At 35.6% G+C, this 16,152-nt stretch overlaps 1 protein-coding gene across 4 annotated transcripts in view; it reads left to right on the top strand.

Moving 5' to 3' along the window:
• LDLRAD4 (low density lipoprotein receptor class A domain containing 4) overlaps positions 1-16,152 on the top strand; it is a 420,255-nt gene that overhangs the window by 106,809 nt on the left and 297,294 nt on the right. Inside the window, exon 1 of one of the 4 annotated variants that reach the window (XM_029921395.1) lies at positions 5,338-5,356. The exons of the other annotated variants lie outside the window; for them this stretch is intronic. The gene's annotated coding sequence lies outside the window, so the exon portion shown is untranslated. Of the gene's footprint in view, positions 1-5,337; positions 5,357-16,152 lie in introns of those variants that run through there. 4 annotated transcript variants of the gene reach the window in all.

Below are 16,152 nucleotides of genomic sequence, written 5' to 3'. Positions count from 1 at the left end.
TCTTCAGGTTGGCTTTTTTTCTACTTAGTAATATTCAGGGATGGTTCTTCATGTCTTTTCATGGCTTTAAGAAAAGCACATTTCCTTTTAGTGATGAATAATCCATTATGTGGATGCACCATAGTTCAGTTATCTGTTCACCTATTGAAGAACATCTTGGTTGCTTCCAAGTTTTGGCAATGTTGAATGAAGCTGCTGTAAATATCTGTGTGCTGGTTTTTTTGTGGGTGTAAGATTTCAGTTCATTTGGGTTTATACTGAGGAGTGCGGTTGCTGGATTGTATGGTAAGAATACGTTTAATTTATAAGGAAATGCCAGGCTGTCTTTCAGAGTGGTTATATCATTTTGCCAGCAATCTGCCAGCAATAAATGAAAATTCCTACTATTCCATATCTTTACCAATGTTTGGTGTTGTCAGTATTTTGGACTTTGGCTAAAGGTGTAATGATACCTTATTTTAATTTGACTTCTGATACAGAGCATTCTTTGCATAGGCTTATTTGTCATCTGTGAATCTTCTTTGGTGAAGTGTCTGCTCAGGTCTTTTGCCCATTTTTTAGTCAGGTTGGTTTGTTTTTTTACTGTCAGATTTTAAGAGTTCTTTGTATATTTTGGATAACAATTCTTTACCAGTCATGTCTTTCACAAGTATTTTCTCCCAGTGTATGATTTGTTTTCTCATTTTCTTGACATTGTCTTTCACAGAGCAGAAGTTTTTAATTTTAATGAAGTCTGGCTTATCATTTATTTCTTTGATGGATTGTGACTTTGGTGTTATGTTAAGAAGTCATCACCATACTCAAGGTCAACTAGATTTTCCCTAAATGTTATCTTCTAGGAGTTTTATCGTTTGGCATTTTACATTTAGGTTTATGGTGCAATTTGAATTAACTTTTGTGGGAAATGTCTAGATTCTTTTCTTTCTTTCTTCCTTTTTTTTCAAAGTTCATTTTCAGTTTTTCCAGCATCATTTCTCAAATACTCTTTTGCCAGTGTTTTGCTTTTGTTCCTCTGTCAAACATCAGCTGACTGTATTTAAATGGTCTATCTGGGCTCTTTATTCTGTTGCTTTGATCTGTCCATGCTTTCATCAGTATCATGCTAAGTCTTGAAGTTAGATAGTGTCTGTCCTCTGATTTTGTTCATCTCCTTCAGTATTGTGTTGACTATTCTGGTTCTTTGGCTTCTCCATGTAAACTTTAGAATTTTTTAATTTTCACAAACTAGCTTTTTCTGATTTTAATTGAGATTTCATTGAGTCCATAGATCATGTTAGGAAGAACTGACATCTTAAAAATATTGACTGTGCCTATCTGTGAACATAGAACATGTTCTTTGGTTTCATTCACCAGAGTTTTGTAGTTTTTCTATTATAGATCTTATACATATTTTGTTAAATGTTTACCTACTTTCATTTTTGGAGGTGTTAGTTTAAATGATACTGTTTTAAATTTCAAATTCCACTTTATTATTGGTAATAGGGTGGTGATTGATTTTTATGTGTTAACCTTATATCTTGCAACTTTAATCATTTGTTTTAAGAGTTTTTTGTTTGCTGATTTGTTTGTTTATATGTGTTTGGATTTGTTGTAAGACAGTCATGTAGTCTGTAAAAAAAAAAAAGACAGTTTTATTTCTTCCTTCTGAATCCATTATTGCATTATCTAGGACACTTCAGTATGATGTTAATGAGAAAGGACATTATTGCCATGTTTCTAATCTTAGCAGGAAAGTCAGTTTCTCACCATTAAGTATGATATTAACTGTAGATTTCTTGTAGATGTTCTATGTCAAGTTAAAGAAGTTCCCCTCTATTTCTGTTTTGCTGAGGATGAGTTGAGTTTTACTTCATGGCCTCATCTGAATAAGTTTTATTTGGTGAATTAAGCTTATTTAGTTTGTATTTTAGCTCATTATTTTCATGATATGTTTGACATAAATTCTGTTACCTTATCTGTTTTCTGTTTTTATAGTTTTCCTTAAGTCTTTTTCATCATGTGACCTACTGTTTATGCTTACATGTTTTGTTTGAGTTCTTTCATATTATTTTATGGTTTCTGTTCTCAGAGTTTTGTAAGTCTTACTATGGGGTCTTTTTATAATTTGTTTTATTTTTGACATTTATAATTATTTTTTCTAGTAGTATTTTTTTTATTGTAGCTTTATGAAATGCCTTCCTCTTCTTTTTTGTTTGAAAGAAACTTCTAAAGCGAGCAGTGCTGTTTAACCTCTTATTCCTCTCTGACCCCACTTTCCCTCTGGTACTTCATATTAGTCAACCATACTGTTTTATTAGTGTTTCTCTTTGTATTGTTAGATACGCTTATACATACTACTTTTTCATGACATCTTTTGAGTTCCAGCCACTAGGCAGTCAGTTGGTAACATTATGTAATATCTCACCATCATTTACTGCCCCAATTTTTGCTGGTTGTATCATTTTTACATTGTCATACATGATAAAATTTACTTTTGGCTTATCCTTTTTATCTTTATATTTGTTTTAATTTCAGTTCTACAGTTAAATGAATGTAATTGCCAGTTCTTTTGCCCAGTTGTCTCTTGGATTCAAGAAGACAATAGTTCCTGAGTTCTGATGTATACAAAACTATTATTTTGTGGGATTTATACTTGAAGGAATACCTAGCTGGATATGAAATCCTTGACATATACTTTATGCTTATGTATTTTAAGTATTTGGAAGATTTACTCTTCTGGTTTATGGCATTGGCTATTATTATAAAGAACTATCAGGCAAGATTAATGAATTTACATCTGATAGATGACTTAGTTTTTCTTTTTGTCTAGTTGTCCTAAGGAGTCTTTCTTAGTTTGAAAGACCAAATTTATTAGATCCAATTTTGCTAAGATATGCCTGATGGTTGACCATCCTGGATCAGTTTCCTTGTGACATAGGTTACCTTGCATGGCCTTTCATTATATCCATTTAAGTCTCTTTATATTTAGGAAAATTTTCTTGAATGATGTCTTTAAGTATTGGTTTTATTCTAATTGTCTTTAAAAATATTTTAGAGATTCTAATTATGCATATGTTGAATCTCATTTGCTATTTTTCAGAATCTCCCATTTTTCTCCCCATCCTTTCTTTCCTCAGTTCAATTTTTTTTTTTTTGGCTTTTTAAATCCCTATCCTCTACCCAAGAGGTATCTTTTCTGTCTCATGCTCATTTCAAATTTATTTTCAGTTCTATGATTTTATTTTTCTCCTAAAATTTTTTTTCTGATTTCTGCCATCTCGTATTTTATTTCCTTCCTCTTGATTCTTACCATATCTATCTTGAATTTTTACATTTGTACTCAGTAGTCTTTTTCTTCCCCTTGGTTTTCATAGAGGCAATTTTCTTGTTAATTTTAAGAAATTTATGGAAAATATTTGGTTACGATTTTCATCTGATCTGTGGCAACATTCCAGGGAGTGTTCTTTTCTTGGTAAGTTTTACGGTTTTACATTTTTTCTATAGAATATCTTTTTTATTGCTTCTCCAGTTCTTTTTTTTTTTTTTTTTTACTACTCATCATGGAGTGCACTGGACTTTCTGAATTCACGTGTTTCCAAGAAGTATTGTGGTGTGGGGAAGCTTCCAGCATGGCTTTCACCACCCAGAGCATCCTTCCATCTCTGGTGCAACAGAGATAGGGCTGTTTACAACAAATATGGCTCGTTCATGAGATTTTTCTTCCAGCTGTGAGATGTTTTGAATAGTCTCATCTCTTCTGATTCTTTGAACCTATGTAAGTCCGGAAGAGCTTCTGCTATCACCTTGCACCTACCATTTCTTGCACCCACCATTTCTTGCACCCATTGTTGCAAATGTAGAATATAGTTTGTGTTCTTCAGGATGTGGTCTTCACCTTTTCAAGTATGTTTTTGTGTATGTTGCATGGGATCTTCTAACACCAAGTCCTTTATAATTCTATGTGCTTCTTTTCTTCACTTCCTCCTGTTTCTTTCTGACCAGTCTCACCTGCTTGTGGTAGTCATTACAGATATTTTCAAGTCTGTAGATTACACCCATCTCCTAGTTGCAAGGAAAGTAATGTCTGAAAATTCCATGTAACTTTGTTAAATTGTCTTTTTGTGTTTGTTTAATATTCAGAGGAGGAGAAAATTATGTTGTTTCCATTATTATGGATAAGGAAAATAGTTTCTTGAAAGTTAAGGTACTTGAAAATTGTCACCCAGCAAAAGGCAGAATGAGGATTCAAAATCAAGTTCAAAATTTAGCTTATGCGCTGGCACTATACCCTTGTGTGTCTTCAGGTTTGGAAATATACTCACAACAGAGAGTAGTTATATGGCCAAAGAAACCTTAGTCTCATTGGATATTTGTCACAGAGGTATAGCTGCATTTAAGTAGCAAGTAGTGGTCCTGGAAAGTTTTTGAGGCTTAATTTACTAGAACATTAAGAACTTCATGATCTTCTATAGCTTCAAATTTCCTCCCTCTCTTCTTCCTTTTTTTTTTTTTTTTTTGATCTTTCTCTGGACCAAAAAGGAGACTACAGATAGATAAGGCTCTCTATTTTCATCTGCTATCTTTCTTGAAACTTCTTTGAACATGATGATGCTTTATATTACCCATCATTCTTCCTTTCCATTCTCCCTTGATTATTCCTTTTTTAGAAGTAGACACACTAATATAATATGGGCTCTCCCTTTGTTTTGTTTAAGGGGGCCTCTAGTCAGACATTCTTTGGAGATGAGGGATGAGTGGGTAAAATCAGATTTCTTTTTAATATTCCCTAGTTTCACAAGTTTAGGGTGGTCGTACTTATTGAAACAGATCTATAAACAGTAATTGCTACTGTTGACCCTGAGAGGGTCCTCAGCCCTGAACACTGCTGTGCCCTTCTTGAATACAGCGTTGGTAGATTTGTTTGTGAATGCTTCTGAGTGTAAAGGTTACTCTCACACATATATTTACTTTGTCAAGATAAGGTTCTGGTAAAAATAGAATTGAATTGCCATGTTCTCCATCTTTACATTTCTGTGAAGAACAGTTTAGTTTTCAAAGCTTATTAATGGTTGTTCCTCTCTCTCTCCCTCTCACTCCCCCGTCTCTATATATGTAGATATATATAGATAAATAGGTGTGTGTGTGTGTGTGTGTGTGTGTGTTTAAAAGGCTTAACTGCTAACACTTAAGCACCTCTTAGGATCAGACTTAGTTGTTTGTCCATATGGGCCCTATACACAATTTCTGGCTTATGTGCTTTTTTGGTTTTTAGCTGGGTAGATCTGTGGGAGATTGAGAGTGGAGAGTATACAGGGAAGATGACGGTGTTTTGAAATGATGCTTTACACTGACTTTGTTTCTTCTGAAGAGGACAATGGTGAGTCTAGGGGATCTTTTTTCAATCTGCTTTGGGACTGGACAAGCAACAGATGTATTCTTTCTGAAGAATTCATAAAATAGTTAAAACTTTTGTTTATGCTTAATTTATACCTGTGACATAGCAGCATTGTGAGGTAGGAAAGATAGAGGCATTTGATAGTTTTATTTTCCCTAATTCAGGGCTTACATTGCATTGCAGCTTAGGAGTAACATTTACTAATTAAAATAATTGCTTTTTCAAAATTAATGTGTTATATGGTAAATACATCATTTCTTTAGATTTGTTGTCCTTTTATATATCTGTCTTGTAAGCTTTGTATCCTCTTCATGTGTAAAGGAGGAGGGTTAGGTTAAAAATAAAGTAAAGCTATATATAGCCAGGATAGGCACAGTAGCAAAATATGATGCTGATATTCCTTTTTTAAAAATAATAAAACAAAAGGTTTTATCTTTCTTATTAAGATTATAAAAGATTATAAAAACATTTTGAAAATAGAGATAATGAATAATTTATTTATTAAAAATTTTAAAAATGTTTATTTATTTTTGAGAGAGAGAAAGAGAGAGAGACACACACAGAATCTGAAGCTGGCTCCAGGCTCTGAGCTGTCAGCACAGAGCCTAACGTGGGGCTTGAACCCATGAACCGTGAGATCATGACCTGAGCCTAAGTCTAGCCTACTGAGCCACCCAAGCACCCCAAGATAAAAAATAACTTAAAAAGGCAATAAAAATTACCCAGTCTCACTTACTAGTGGTAGCCATTGTCAGTGTGTCTTTTTGTTAATTTTTTAATATTGTGGTTAAATATATATAGGAAAATTTACTCTTTTTTGTGTTTATTTGAGAGAGAGAGAGAGAGAGAGAGAACAACAGGGGAACAGGAGGGAGGCGCAGAGAGAGAAGGAGACAGAGGATCCAAAGCAGGCTCCAGGCTCCAAGCTGTCAGCACAGAGCCTGATGTGGGGTTTGAACCCACAAACTATAAGAGCATGACCTGAGCCTAAGTCAGACACTTAACTGACTGAGCCACCCACATGCCCTGTATAGTAAAATTTTAACTATTTTTTAAAAATTTATTTATTTATTTATTTTTAGTAATCTCTACACCCAACATGGGGCTTGAACTCACGACCTTGAGATCAAGAATTGTAAGCTCCACTGACTCAGTCAGCCACGGACCCCTATTTTTACCATGTTTGGTTAGATAGCTCTATGACATTAAGGACTTTTACAGTGTTGTGTAACCAGTGCCACAAGAACTTTTTCTTTGTCCCAAACTGACACTGTTTCCATTAAATACTCAGTACCTGTTTCCCAAGCCCCCAGCCTCCTGGAAACCATCCTGCTTTGTCCCTATGAATTTAACTACTTTGGATCCGGATTGTGAGTGGAAACATAGTATTTGTCCTTTTGTGTTTGGCTTATTTTACTTAGCATAATGTCCATGTCATCCACATCCTATCAAATGTTAGAACTTCCTTCCTTTTTGGGGCGTCTGGGTGGCTCAGTTGGCTGAACATCTGACTTCACTCAGGTCATTATCTTGCAGTCCATGAGTTCAAGCCCCACATCAGGCTCTGTGTTGACAGCTCAGAGCCTGGAGCATTTTTGGATTCTGTGTCTCCCTCTCTCTCTGCCTCTTCCGTGCTCACATTCTGTCTCTCTTTCTCTGTCTCAAAAATAAACAAACATTAAAAAGTATTAAAAAAAAAAAACTTCCTTCCATTTCAAGCCTGAATAATAGTTGTGTATCTATCACATTTTGTTTATCTGTTCGTCTTTAGTTTTTATTTATTATTTTTTAAATGTCATTTAAAATTTTTTTTTAACATTTATTCATTTTATTTGAGAGAGACAGCACAAGCAAGGGAGGGACAGAGAGAGAGGCAGCAGGCTCCAGGCTCCAGGCTCTGAGCTGTCAGCACAGAGCCTGATGCAGGGCTCAAACTCACAAACTGTGAGATCATGACCTGAGCTGAAGTCGGACCCTTACCTGAGTGAGCCACCCAGGCTCCTTTTGGTTACCACGAATAATGCTGCTATGAACATTGGTATATACAGTATCTATTTAGATCCTACTTTCAGTGCTTCTGGGTTATATATCCAGAAGTTGAATTTCTGAAACATGATAATTCTCTGTTTAATATTTTGAAGAACCTCCATAGTATTTTCCATAGCAGCAGTGTATAAGGGTTTTTGTTTCTTTATGTCCTTGTCAATACTTGTTTTGTTTCATTTTTTTTTTCTTTTTGACAGTAACCAATCTATTGGGTATGAAGTGGTGTCTCATTGTGTTTTGATTTGCATTGTCCTAATGATTTGTGATGTTTTCATGTGCTTGTTGTTCATTTGTATATCTTTGGAGAAACAACTCTTCAAGTCCTTTGCCCATATTTTAATCAATTTGTTTGCTTTTGTTTGTTTTAGGGTTGTGAGTTTTATTTATATATTTTGGATTTCAACCCTTATCAGAAACATTATTTGAAATATTTTCTCCAGTTCTGTAGGTTGTCTCTTCAGTCTCTTGATAGTGTCTTTTGTTGTATAGGTTTTTAATGTTGAGAAGTCCAATTTATTTATTTATTCTATTGTTACCTATATTTTTAGTGTGATATCTAAAATCATTACAAAATCGAATGTCATATAAAACTTTCCTCTTGTGTTTTTTTCTAAGAATTTTATATTTACGTTTAGATTAATTCATTTTGAGTTAATTTTTTTATTATTAATTTTATAAAAGTTTTATTTAAGTAATTTCTACACCCAACGTGGTGTTTGAACTCATGATTCTGAGATCAAGAGTTGCATGCTTTTCTGACTGACCAGCCAGGTGCCCCAAGTTAAGCTTTATATATGGTGTTAGGTAATGGTCCAACTTTATCTTTTGCATGTGGATATTTCATTTTCCCAGTGGAATCCTTTGCCAATTGTGTGGTCTGGGATCTCTGTTCCATTGGTTAGATGTCTGTCTTAATGCCAGTACCATACTGTTTTAATTACTATAGCTTTGTAGCAAGTTTTGAAATTAGGAGGAAATTGAACTCCAACTCTGTTCTTCCTTTCTATGATACCTTTGGGGGTCTTTGATATTTTATATAAATTTTAGGATAGATTTATCTATTTCCACAAAAAATGTAATTGAGATTTTTTTAATATGGATTGCATTGAATCTGAAGAGTCCCTTTGGGCTAGTATTGACATCTTAACAATATTAAGTCTTCTAATTAATGAATATCAGATGTCTTTCCATTTATTGGTATCTTCTTTTTTTTTTAAGTGTAAATATTTATTTTTGAGAGAGGAAGAGTGCAAGCAACAGGGGAAGGGCAGAGAGAGAGATAAAGAGAGAGGATCTCAAGCACGCTGTGTGCTATCAGCGCAAAGCCTGATGTGGGCTCGAACACATGAACCGTGAGATCATGACCTGAGCCAAAATCAAGAGTCTAAAACTTAAATGACTGAGCCACCCAGACACCCTTTTAATTTCAGCAATATTTTTTAGTTTTCATTGTACAGATCTTTCATTTACTTGTTTATTTCTGAGTATTTTATTCTTTATTCTTTTTGATGCTATTGTAAATGGAATTGTTTTGTTAATTTCCTTTTTGTATTGTTCATTCTTATTATATAGATTTTTATGTGTTGATTTTATACCCCGTAACTTAACCATATTCACTTATCAGTTCTAAGAGGCTTTCTTTATTTGTGTTTGTGGAAATCTTTAGGATTTTCTACATATAAGAGCATGTCATTTGTGAACAGAGGTAATTTTACTTCTTTTTTTCCAATTTGGATGCCTTGTATTTCTTTTTCCTGCCAAATTGCTCTGTCTAGGACTTGCAGTACTATATTGAGTAGAAATGGTGACAGTAGGCATCCTTGTCTTGTTCCCAGTATTAGAGGAAAAGCTTTCAGTCTTTCACCATTGACTATGATATTAGTGGTGAATTTTTCATAAATGGACCTCAATAATGTTACAGGATTTTCTTTCTGTTCCTAGTTTCCTGAGTGTTTTTATCATGAGCAGTGTTGAATTTTGTTATGCTTTTATCCTTCATTGTGTTAACATAGTATATGACCTTGATATCATTTTTGATTATGCAAATAATCCTTGCATTCAAGGGATAAATCCTACTTCATTATGTTGTATAATCCTTTTAATGTGCTGTTGAACTTGGTTTGCTGGTATTTTGCACCAGTGTTTTTAAGGGATATTGGTCTGTAGTTTTCTTATAGTGTTTTTGTCTGATGTTCGTATTAGAGTAATTCTGGTCTCACAGAATCAATGAAGAAGTGTTTGCTCATATTCATTATTTTGGAAGAGTTGTTGTTCCATATATGCTTATAATTGTTATATCCTTTTGGTTTGTTTACTATTTTATCTTCTCAATTTATTGTAACAGTTTTGACTTAGTGTCTTTTTAATCTCATTAATATACCCACTCTTGCTCTCTTTTCATTAGTATTTACATGGAATATTTTTCAGCTATGTATGTGTTTAGATACAAAATGAGTCTCCTATGGGGGTGCCTGGGTGGCTCAGTTGATTAAGCGTCCAACTCTTTAATTGCTGTTCAGGTCATGATCTGATGTATGAGTTTGAGCCTCTACTTGGGAGTCTCTCTCTTCCTCTCTTTCTGTCTCTCCCCTCAACACTCTCTTTCTATCTCAAAATAAATAAATAAACTTAAAAACAAACAGACAAAAAACCAAAGTGAATCTCTTATGTCAGAATATAGTTTGATTTTTTTCTTTTACTTCCAAACACTGGCAGTCTATGTGTTTTAATTGGAGAGTTTAATCCATTTGTAATAGGCAAGAACTTGTGTGTGTGTGTGTGTGTGTGTGTGTTTGTCTTAAAACTTTTTTGCCTATTATTTCTTCCATTACTGGTGTTAGTTGATTTTTTTGTAGTGATGTGTTTTACTTTCCTTCTCATTTACTTTTGTAAATAGTCTGTAAATTTTGTTGTTGTTGGTACAAAATTACATGTACTATCCTAAAGTTGTTGCAATCTATTTTAAAGTAGTACCCATTTAAACTCCATTGCATATATATATTCTACTTAAAAAAAACACCTCTGTTCCCTAGTCTGTGTTATTGACGCCATAAATTATACCTTTGTTATGCTGTGTACCTGTTAACATAGATTTATACTTATTTTTAGACATATTTCTTTTAAGTCCTATTGACAAATAGAAAGATGACAAGCCAAACTTACAATATTACTGGTTTTTATATTTGTCCACATGTTTGCTTTACCAGAAAACTTTATATTTTTGTATGGCTGTGAGTTATCTGTTGTCCTTTTATTTCAGCTGGATGTACTTTAATTAGCATTTCTTGGGAGTGGAGAGGTCTAGTGATAATGAACTCTATTATCTTAGCTTTTGTTTTTCTAGGAATGTCTTAATTTCCCTTTCATTTTTAAATAATCCAGTTTGCCAGATAATAGAATTCTTTCTTTTTAATTTTTAAACTTTTTTTGATTTTTTTTTTTGAGAGACAGAGTGCAAGTGGGGGAGGGGCAGAGAGAGAGGGAGACCCAGAATCTGAAGCAGGCTCCAGGCTCTGAGTTGTCAGCACAGCCCGACCCGGGCTAGAACCTATGAACTGTGAGATCATGTCCTGAGCTGAAGTCAGATGCTTAGCTAACTGAGCCACCCAGGTACCCTGAGACACAGAATTTTTAACTGATGCTTTTTCCCCCCTTTCAGCATTTTAAATTTTTCATTGCACTGTGTTCTGGCTGGCTAGGTTTCTGCTGAGAAATCCACTGATAATTTTACTGAGGGTCTGTTTTATGTGATAGATTGCTTTCTTCTTGCTGCTTTCAGGATTCTTTCTCTGATTTCCTGTGGTTAGATTATAATATATCTTGGTGTGTGTGTCTTTGTATTTATTCTGTTAGGAGTTTGTTGGGTTACATAGAGTTGTAGATCTATCTTTTTTCTAAAATTTGGGTAATTTTTGGCCAAATTTTCTTCAGATAATGTCTGCCTTTTCTCTCCTTACGTTCTAGTATTCCTATAATACACATTTTGGTCCATTTGATGGTTTCATATAAGTTTTTTAGGCTCTGTTCACTTTTCTTCAATTTTTTCTCCTTCTCCGACTTGATAATTTCAAATGACCTGTTTTCGAGTTTTCTAATTCTTTCTTCTACCTGTTGGAGTGTGCTATTAGATATCTCTAGGGAATTTTTCAATTCAGACATTGTGTTTTTCAGCTTCAGAATTTCTTTTTGGTTCTGTTTTATAGTATCTGTTTTTTTTTTTTTTCATGTACTGTTTTCCTGATTCTCTTTAGATCTTTGTTCATGGTTTCCTTTGGTTTTTTGAACATATTTAAGGCACTTGTGTTAAATTCCTTATGTAGTATGTGTACTTCTTGTGTTTCTTCAGGAATGGTTTTATCATTTAATTTTATTCCTTCAGATGAGCCATGTTTTCCTGGCTTTTGCCCTTCCAGTTTCATTGAGATGTAATTGACAGACATCACTGTGTAAATTGTGCTTTTTTTTTTGCATGCTTTATTGTTATCATTGTTGAAAACTATGCATTTAGGGAAAAAATCCCAGCCATTTCCCTTTGTCTTTTTGGAGTGGCTAGGGAAGACCTTCCCTGATTAGGAACTTTGGTTGTGAAGGCTAAATATTTTGGGGTTTTTTTTCTGGATATGTGTCTTGCCTGGGCCTGGTATGCTTTCTTGATTTTTCCATATACACTGCTGTTAAATGGCTCAATTCTTCAAGATTCTCACCTTGATTTTTTTCTTGGCCTTTCACTTTCTATTATATGCCTCTCTATAAATCTCTCACCATATGCATCTATGTGTCTCGTAGTCTCCTTGCAGCATTTACTGCTGCTTCCTATTTCTTAGGAATTTTCCTAGCTCAGATCCAAGCTATGTTGGTTTTGTGCTGTCTGAGCTCTGAGTTAGGTGACAAAGAAGCTAATTCACTATTCAGTGCCCAGACAGGTTAGAACTTTACAAAATAAGTCTCATCTGCTCCCTCTGTTTCAAGAGAAGGAATTGGGAACTGGGTTGCCACCTTTTCCAGATTAAGGCCATGCCAGGCTGGAAGGGTTTGGGACAAGTGTGAATAAAAGTGCCAGGAAAGTCCCTATTTTGGATATGGCTTCTTGATCAGTCCTTTGCTGCTTGATTGCTGTAGACTTTTGTTTTCTATAGCTTTCTGTGAAATTAATGTAGCCAGTCTGAAGTTGTGTGGTTTTTGTTTCTGAGGATGAATGAGGGTCTGGAGTCTCTTAGTCTGCTGTGTTGCTACCATCACTTCTCCAGATGTTTGGCCAATTAATACTTCATTGATTTAGCTCAAATGACTACAGACATTTAAAGTTTAATTTAACTATTTTTTAAAAATGCAATATGAAGTTGTCAATTTTTTATAATAAAATTTCTCATATTGAAGTTTTCCTTTTGCTGGTATGAGTATAATGCCACTTCTTTTTATTCACAAAAAGGAAATTTGCTCTTAGTGGTGATATGAATTTTTGTCCGATTTTGGGGGAAATCGGCCATAATATGGGAATCTTTTCCAACTGCTACTGGGTTTACACTCTTTAGTTTTTCACATGGAGTACTGTGAATTAGAAATCACATTTGTTTGTGTAATGGAAAGATGTAGAGAGCTAGAGGCAGTCTGAACTGATGTATACATAGCCGGTTAAAAGTGCAAATGGAGCTGGACCGTGAGAACTTAGGCACTATCCTTCTTGAAGGAAGGGGAATCAGCAAGTGACCATTTGAGTCTTCTGACTGTGTGATTCGGAGACTATTCATCTGTGTTCTGATACCAGAATCTGTTAATAGATCTAAAGCAAACTTTCTTGTAAAATATACTCCAAATCATTTTGTAGAGGATTTGCTGAAGTCTTCCTCAGTCGACAGTTTGCCTCTCAGTACTGATTGAAAGGCGAGGGTGCGTGTTGTTAGATGCTGAGAGATGTACTATAGGCCTTACTGAGTTCTTTGGCAGTTAGGGTGGACCTTGTTCTGAGGCCATCTCCAATGTCACCAATATCCATCTTTATGGACACCTGGGACCTGATGTCAACACAGAGTGACTGAATTGGACCCCTGAAACTAAAATGAATGGAAAGAGGTGGCTGTTTCTACCTCGCTCCCATGCCTTTTTTGACACATTGATAATACATATGTTCAATATGCAGATTAAAGTTGTCATACTGTCGCACTGTGGTGAAGAATGTTTGGCATAGTGTCAAAGGGAAACTTTTAGAGGCCGGGAGTGCTCCTCCAGTTAGGTCGGTGTTGTCAAGTTTTGATTGTTTGCTTTTTGTTTCATTTAATTAGGCCTTACCTAGTCATTTTATCTAAAATTGGATACTCCTAACAGTGCTTAAAACTTAGGAGCACTTGGAGACTTGATGAATCTGGAGATCTGGTGAGAAGCCAACTTGATCTTTCCATGTGGATAACCTGGATGGTTCTTCAGGTGCTGTTTAACAGAAGGCTCTGGTAATCAACTCGCAAGAGAAATTAAGACCCTTTGCTCGTTATCTTTCTTAAGGAGTTGATATTAGATGCTAATTATTAGAGAGTCTTATGAGGGAGTTAGTGGCTTATCCACATTAAGTAATGAAAGCTGTTGGGACATGCTGATGGCATTTAGTGTTTCTAAAATCACAAAATTCTTACGCATTACAATTTGCTGAGACCTCTCATTCCTATCAGTGGTTCACTTTTCTTATGCCAAAATGACTTTGGTGACTGCAAAAGTGACTTTTCATTTTCAAATCTTTAGTTGGTTTTTAAGAAGCAGAGCCTGAGACAGCAATACAGTTGCAAATGATTTATGGAGGACAAATGCTCAGGAACAGAGGGTTAGGGAGAGTAGAATTGAACAGCAGGGTGAGGAGTTAAACACTTAAGTGGTTTCAGCCAGAGTCTTACTTCAGCACATCCTCTGAGGTCTTCTCAGCACGGAATGCTCTTCCTTTGAGGGAGGTGGTAGGACTTTGGTATTCGTTACCTGTCACTCTGTGGCTACTGGCTGCCTGAGGGCTGGAAGTGCGGAGGTATGGGGGTGGGCCATTGGGCATAACCTCTGAGGGTGGTGGCTCCCATTCAGCCAAGGAACATTTCTTTAGAAGGGGTATCTGTAAACTGTTGGGACCCAGCGCCCACAGCCTCAGGATGGGTGTGAGGGCCAATAAACCAAGTAAGCCACAGACTCAGACCATGTAAATGTATTGTTTCAAGGTAGTTTAGCATATTTAATTGAGGAAAAAGCCCTCTAATTGTCCACATTTACTATCTATTTTATCATAAGTCAAGTGGAGAACATGCAGGGTTATAAAAGAAGAAAAAAGTAAGACAGGCATTTTATTTAAAATTAAAAATATTAAGTTCTTTTTTTTTTATGTTTACTTATTTTTTGAGAGAGAGAGAGAGGGAGAGCATGCTTGTGAGCAGGGGAGGGGCAGAGAGAGAGGGAGATGCAGAATCCGAAGCAGGTTCCGGGCTCTGAGCTGTCAGCACAGAACCCGACGAAGGGCTCAAACTCATGAATTGTGAGATCATGACCTGAGCTGAAGTTGGACACAAGCGACTGAGCCACCCAAGTGCACCTAAAAATACTAAAAATAATACTTCTAATTACAAATTTATTATAAGATAAAACACAGGTAACAAATATATGGAACAAATTTATAGTTTAGTAAATTATGCTATGGTGAATATGCCTGTAACTATGACTGACAACGAGAATAGAAGTTTGCCACCCAGCCAAGAGGTCTCTATATGCACCCCTTTCCTATCTCTTTTTATTCCTCACTTCTTCCTTCCAAAATTAACTGCTGCTTATTATAATAATTACTTATTGACATTTCTTTATGATTTTATCATCCAACTTTATAATTTTTAATTTTTAAAAAGAACTTGATAAGTCTTTTTTAATTTTAATTTTATTTTTTATTTTATTTAATTTTATTTTTTTAAATAGTTTATTGTCAAATTGGTTTCCATATTACACCCAGTGCTCTTCCGCACAAGTGCCCTCCTCCATTACCACCACCTCTTCCTCCCCCTCCCCTTCCCCCTTCAGCCCTCAATTTGTTTTCAGTATTCAGTAGTCTCTCAGGTTTTGCGTCCCTCTCTCTCCCAACTGTCTTTCCACCTTCCCCTCCCCATGGTCCTCCATTAGGTTTCTCCTGTTCTCCTGTTAGACCTATGAGTGCAAATATATGGTATCTGTCCTTCCTTGCCTTATTTCACTTAGCATGACACCCTTGAGGTCCATCCACTTTACTACAAATGGCCAGATTTCATTCTTTCTCATTGCCACGTAATACTCCATTGTATATATATACTGCATCTTCTTGATACATTCATCAGGTGATGGACATTTAGGCTCTTTCCATGATTTGGTTATTGTTGATAGTGCTGCTATGAACATTGGGGTACATGTGCTCCTATGCATCGGTACTTCTGTATCCCTTGGGTAAATCCCTATCAGTGCTATTGCTGGGTCATAGGGGAGTTCTATTGTTAATTTTTTGAGGAACCTCCCCACTGTTTTCCAGAGCGGCTGCACCAGTTTACATTGCCACCAACAGTGTAGGAGGGTGCCCGTCTCTCCACACCCTCGCCAGCATCTATAGTCTCTCGATTTGTTCATTTTAGCCACTCTGACTGGTGTGAGGTGGTATCTCAGTGTGGTTTTGATTTGTGTTTCCCTGATGATGAGTGATGCTGAGCATCGTTTCATGTGCCTGTAGGCCATCTGGATGTCCTCTTTGGAGAAGT

Source organism: Suricata suricatta, chromosome 14 (assembly GCF_006229205.1).
Source record: "Suricata suricatta isolate VVHF042 chromosome 14, meerkat_22Aug2017_6uvM2_HiC, whole genome shotgun sequence".
In the NCBI taxonomy this organism is placed as follows: Eukaryota; Metazoa; Chordata; class Mammalia; order Carnivora; family Herpestidae; genus Suricata; species Suricata suricatta.
This window is presented reverse-complemented; position numbering and strand designations above follow the sequence as displayed.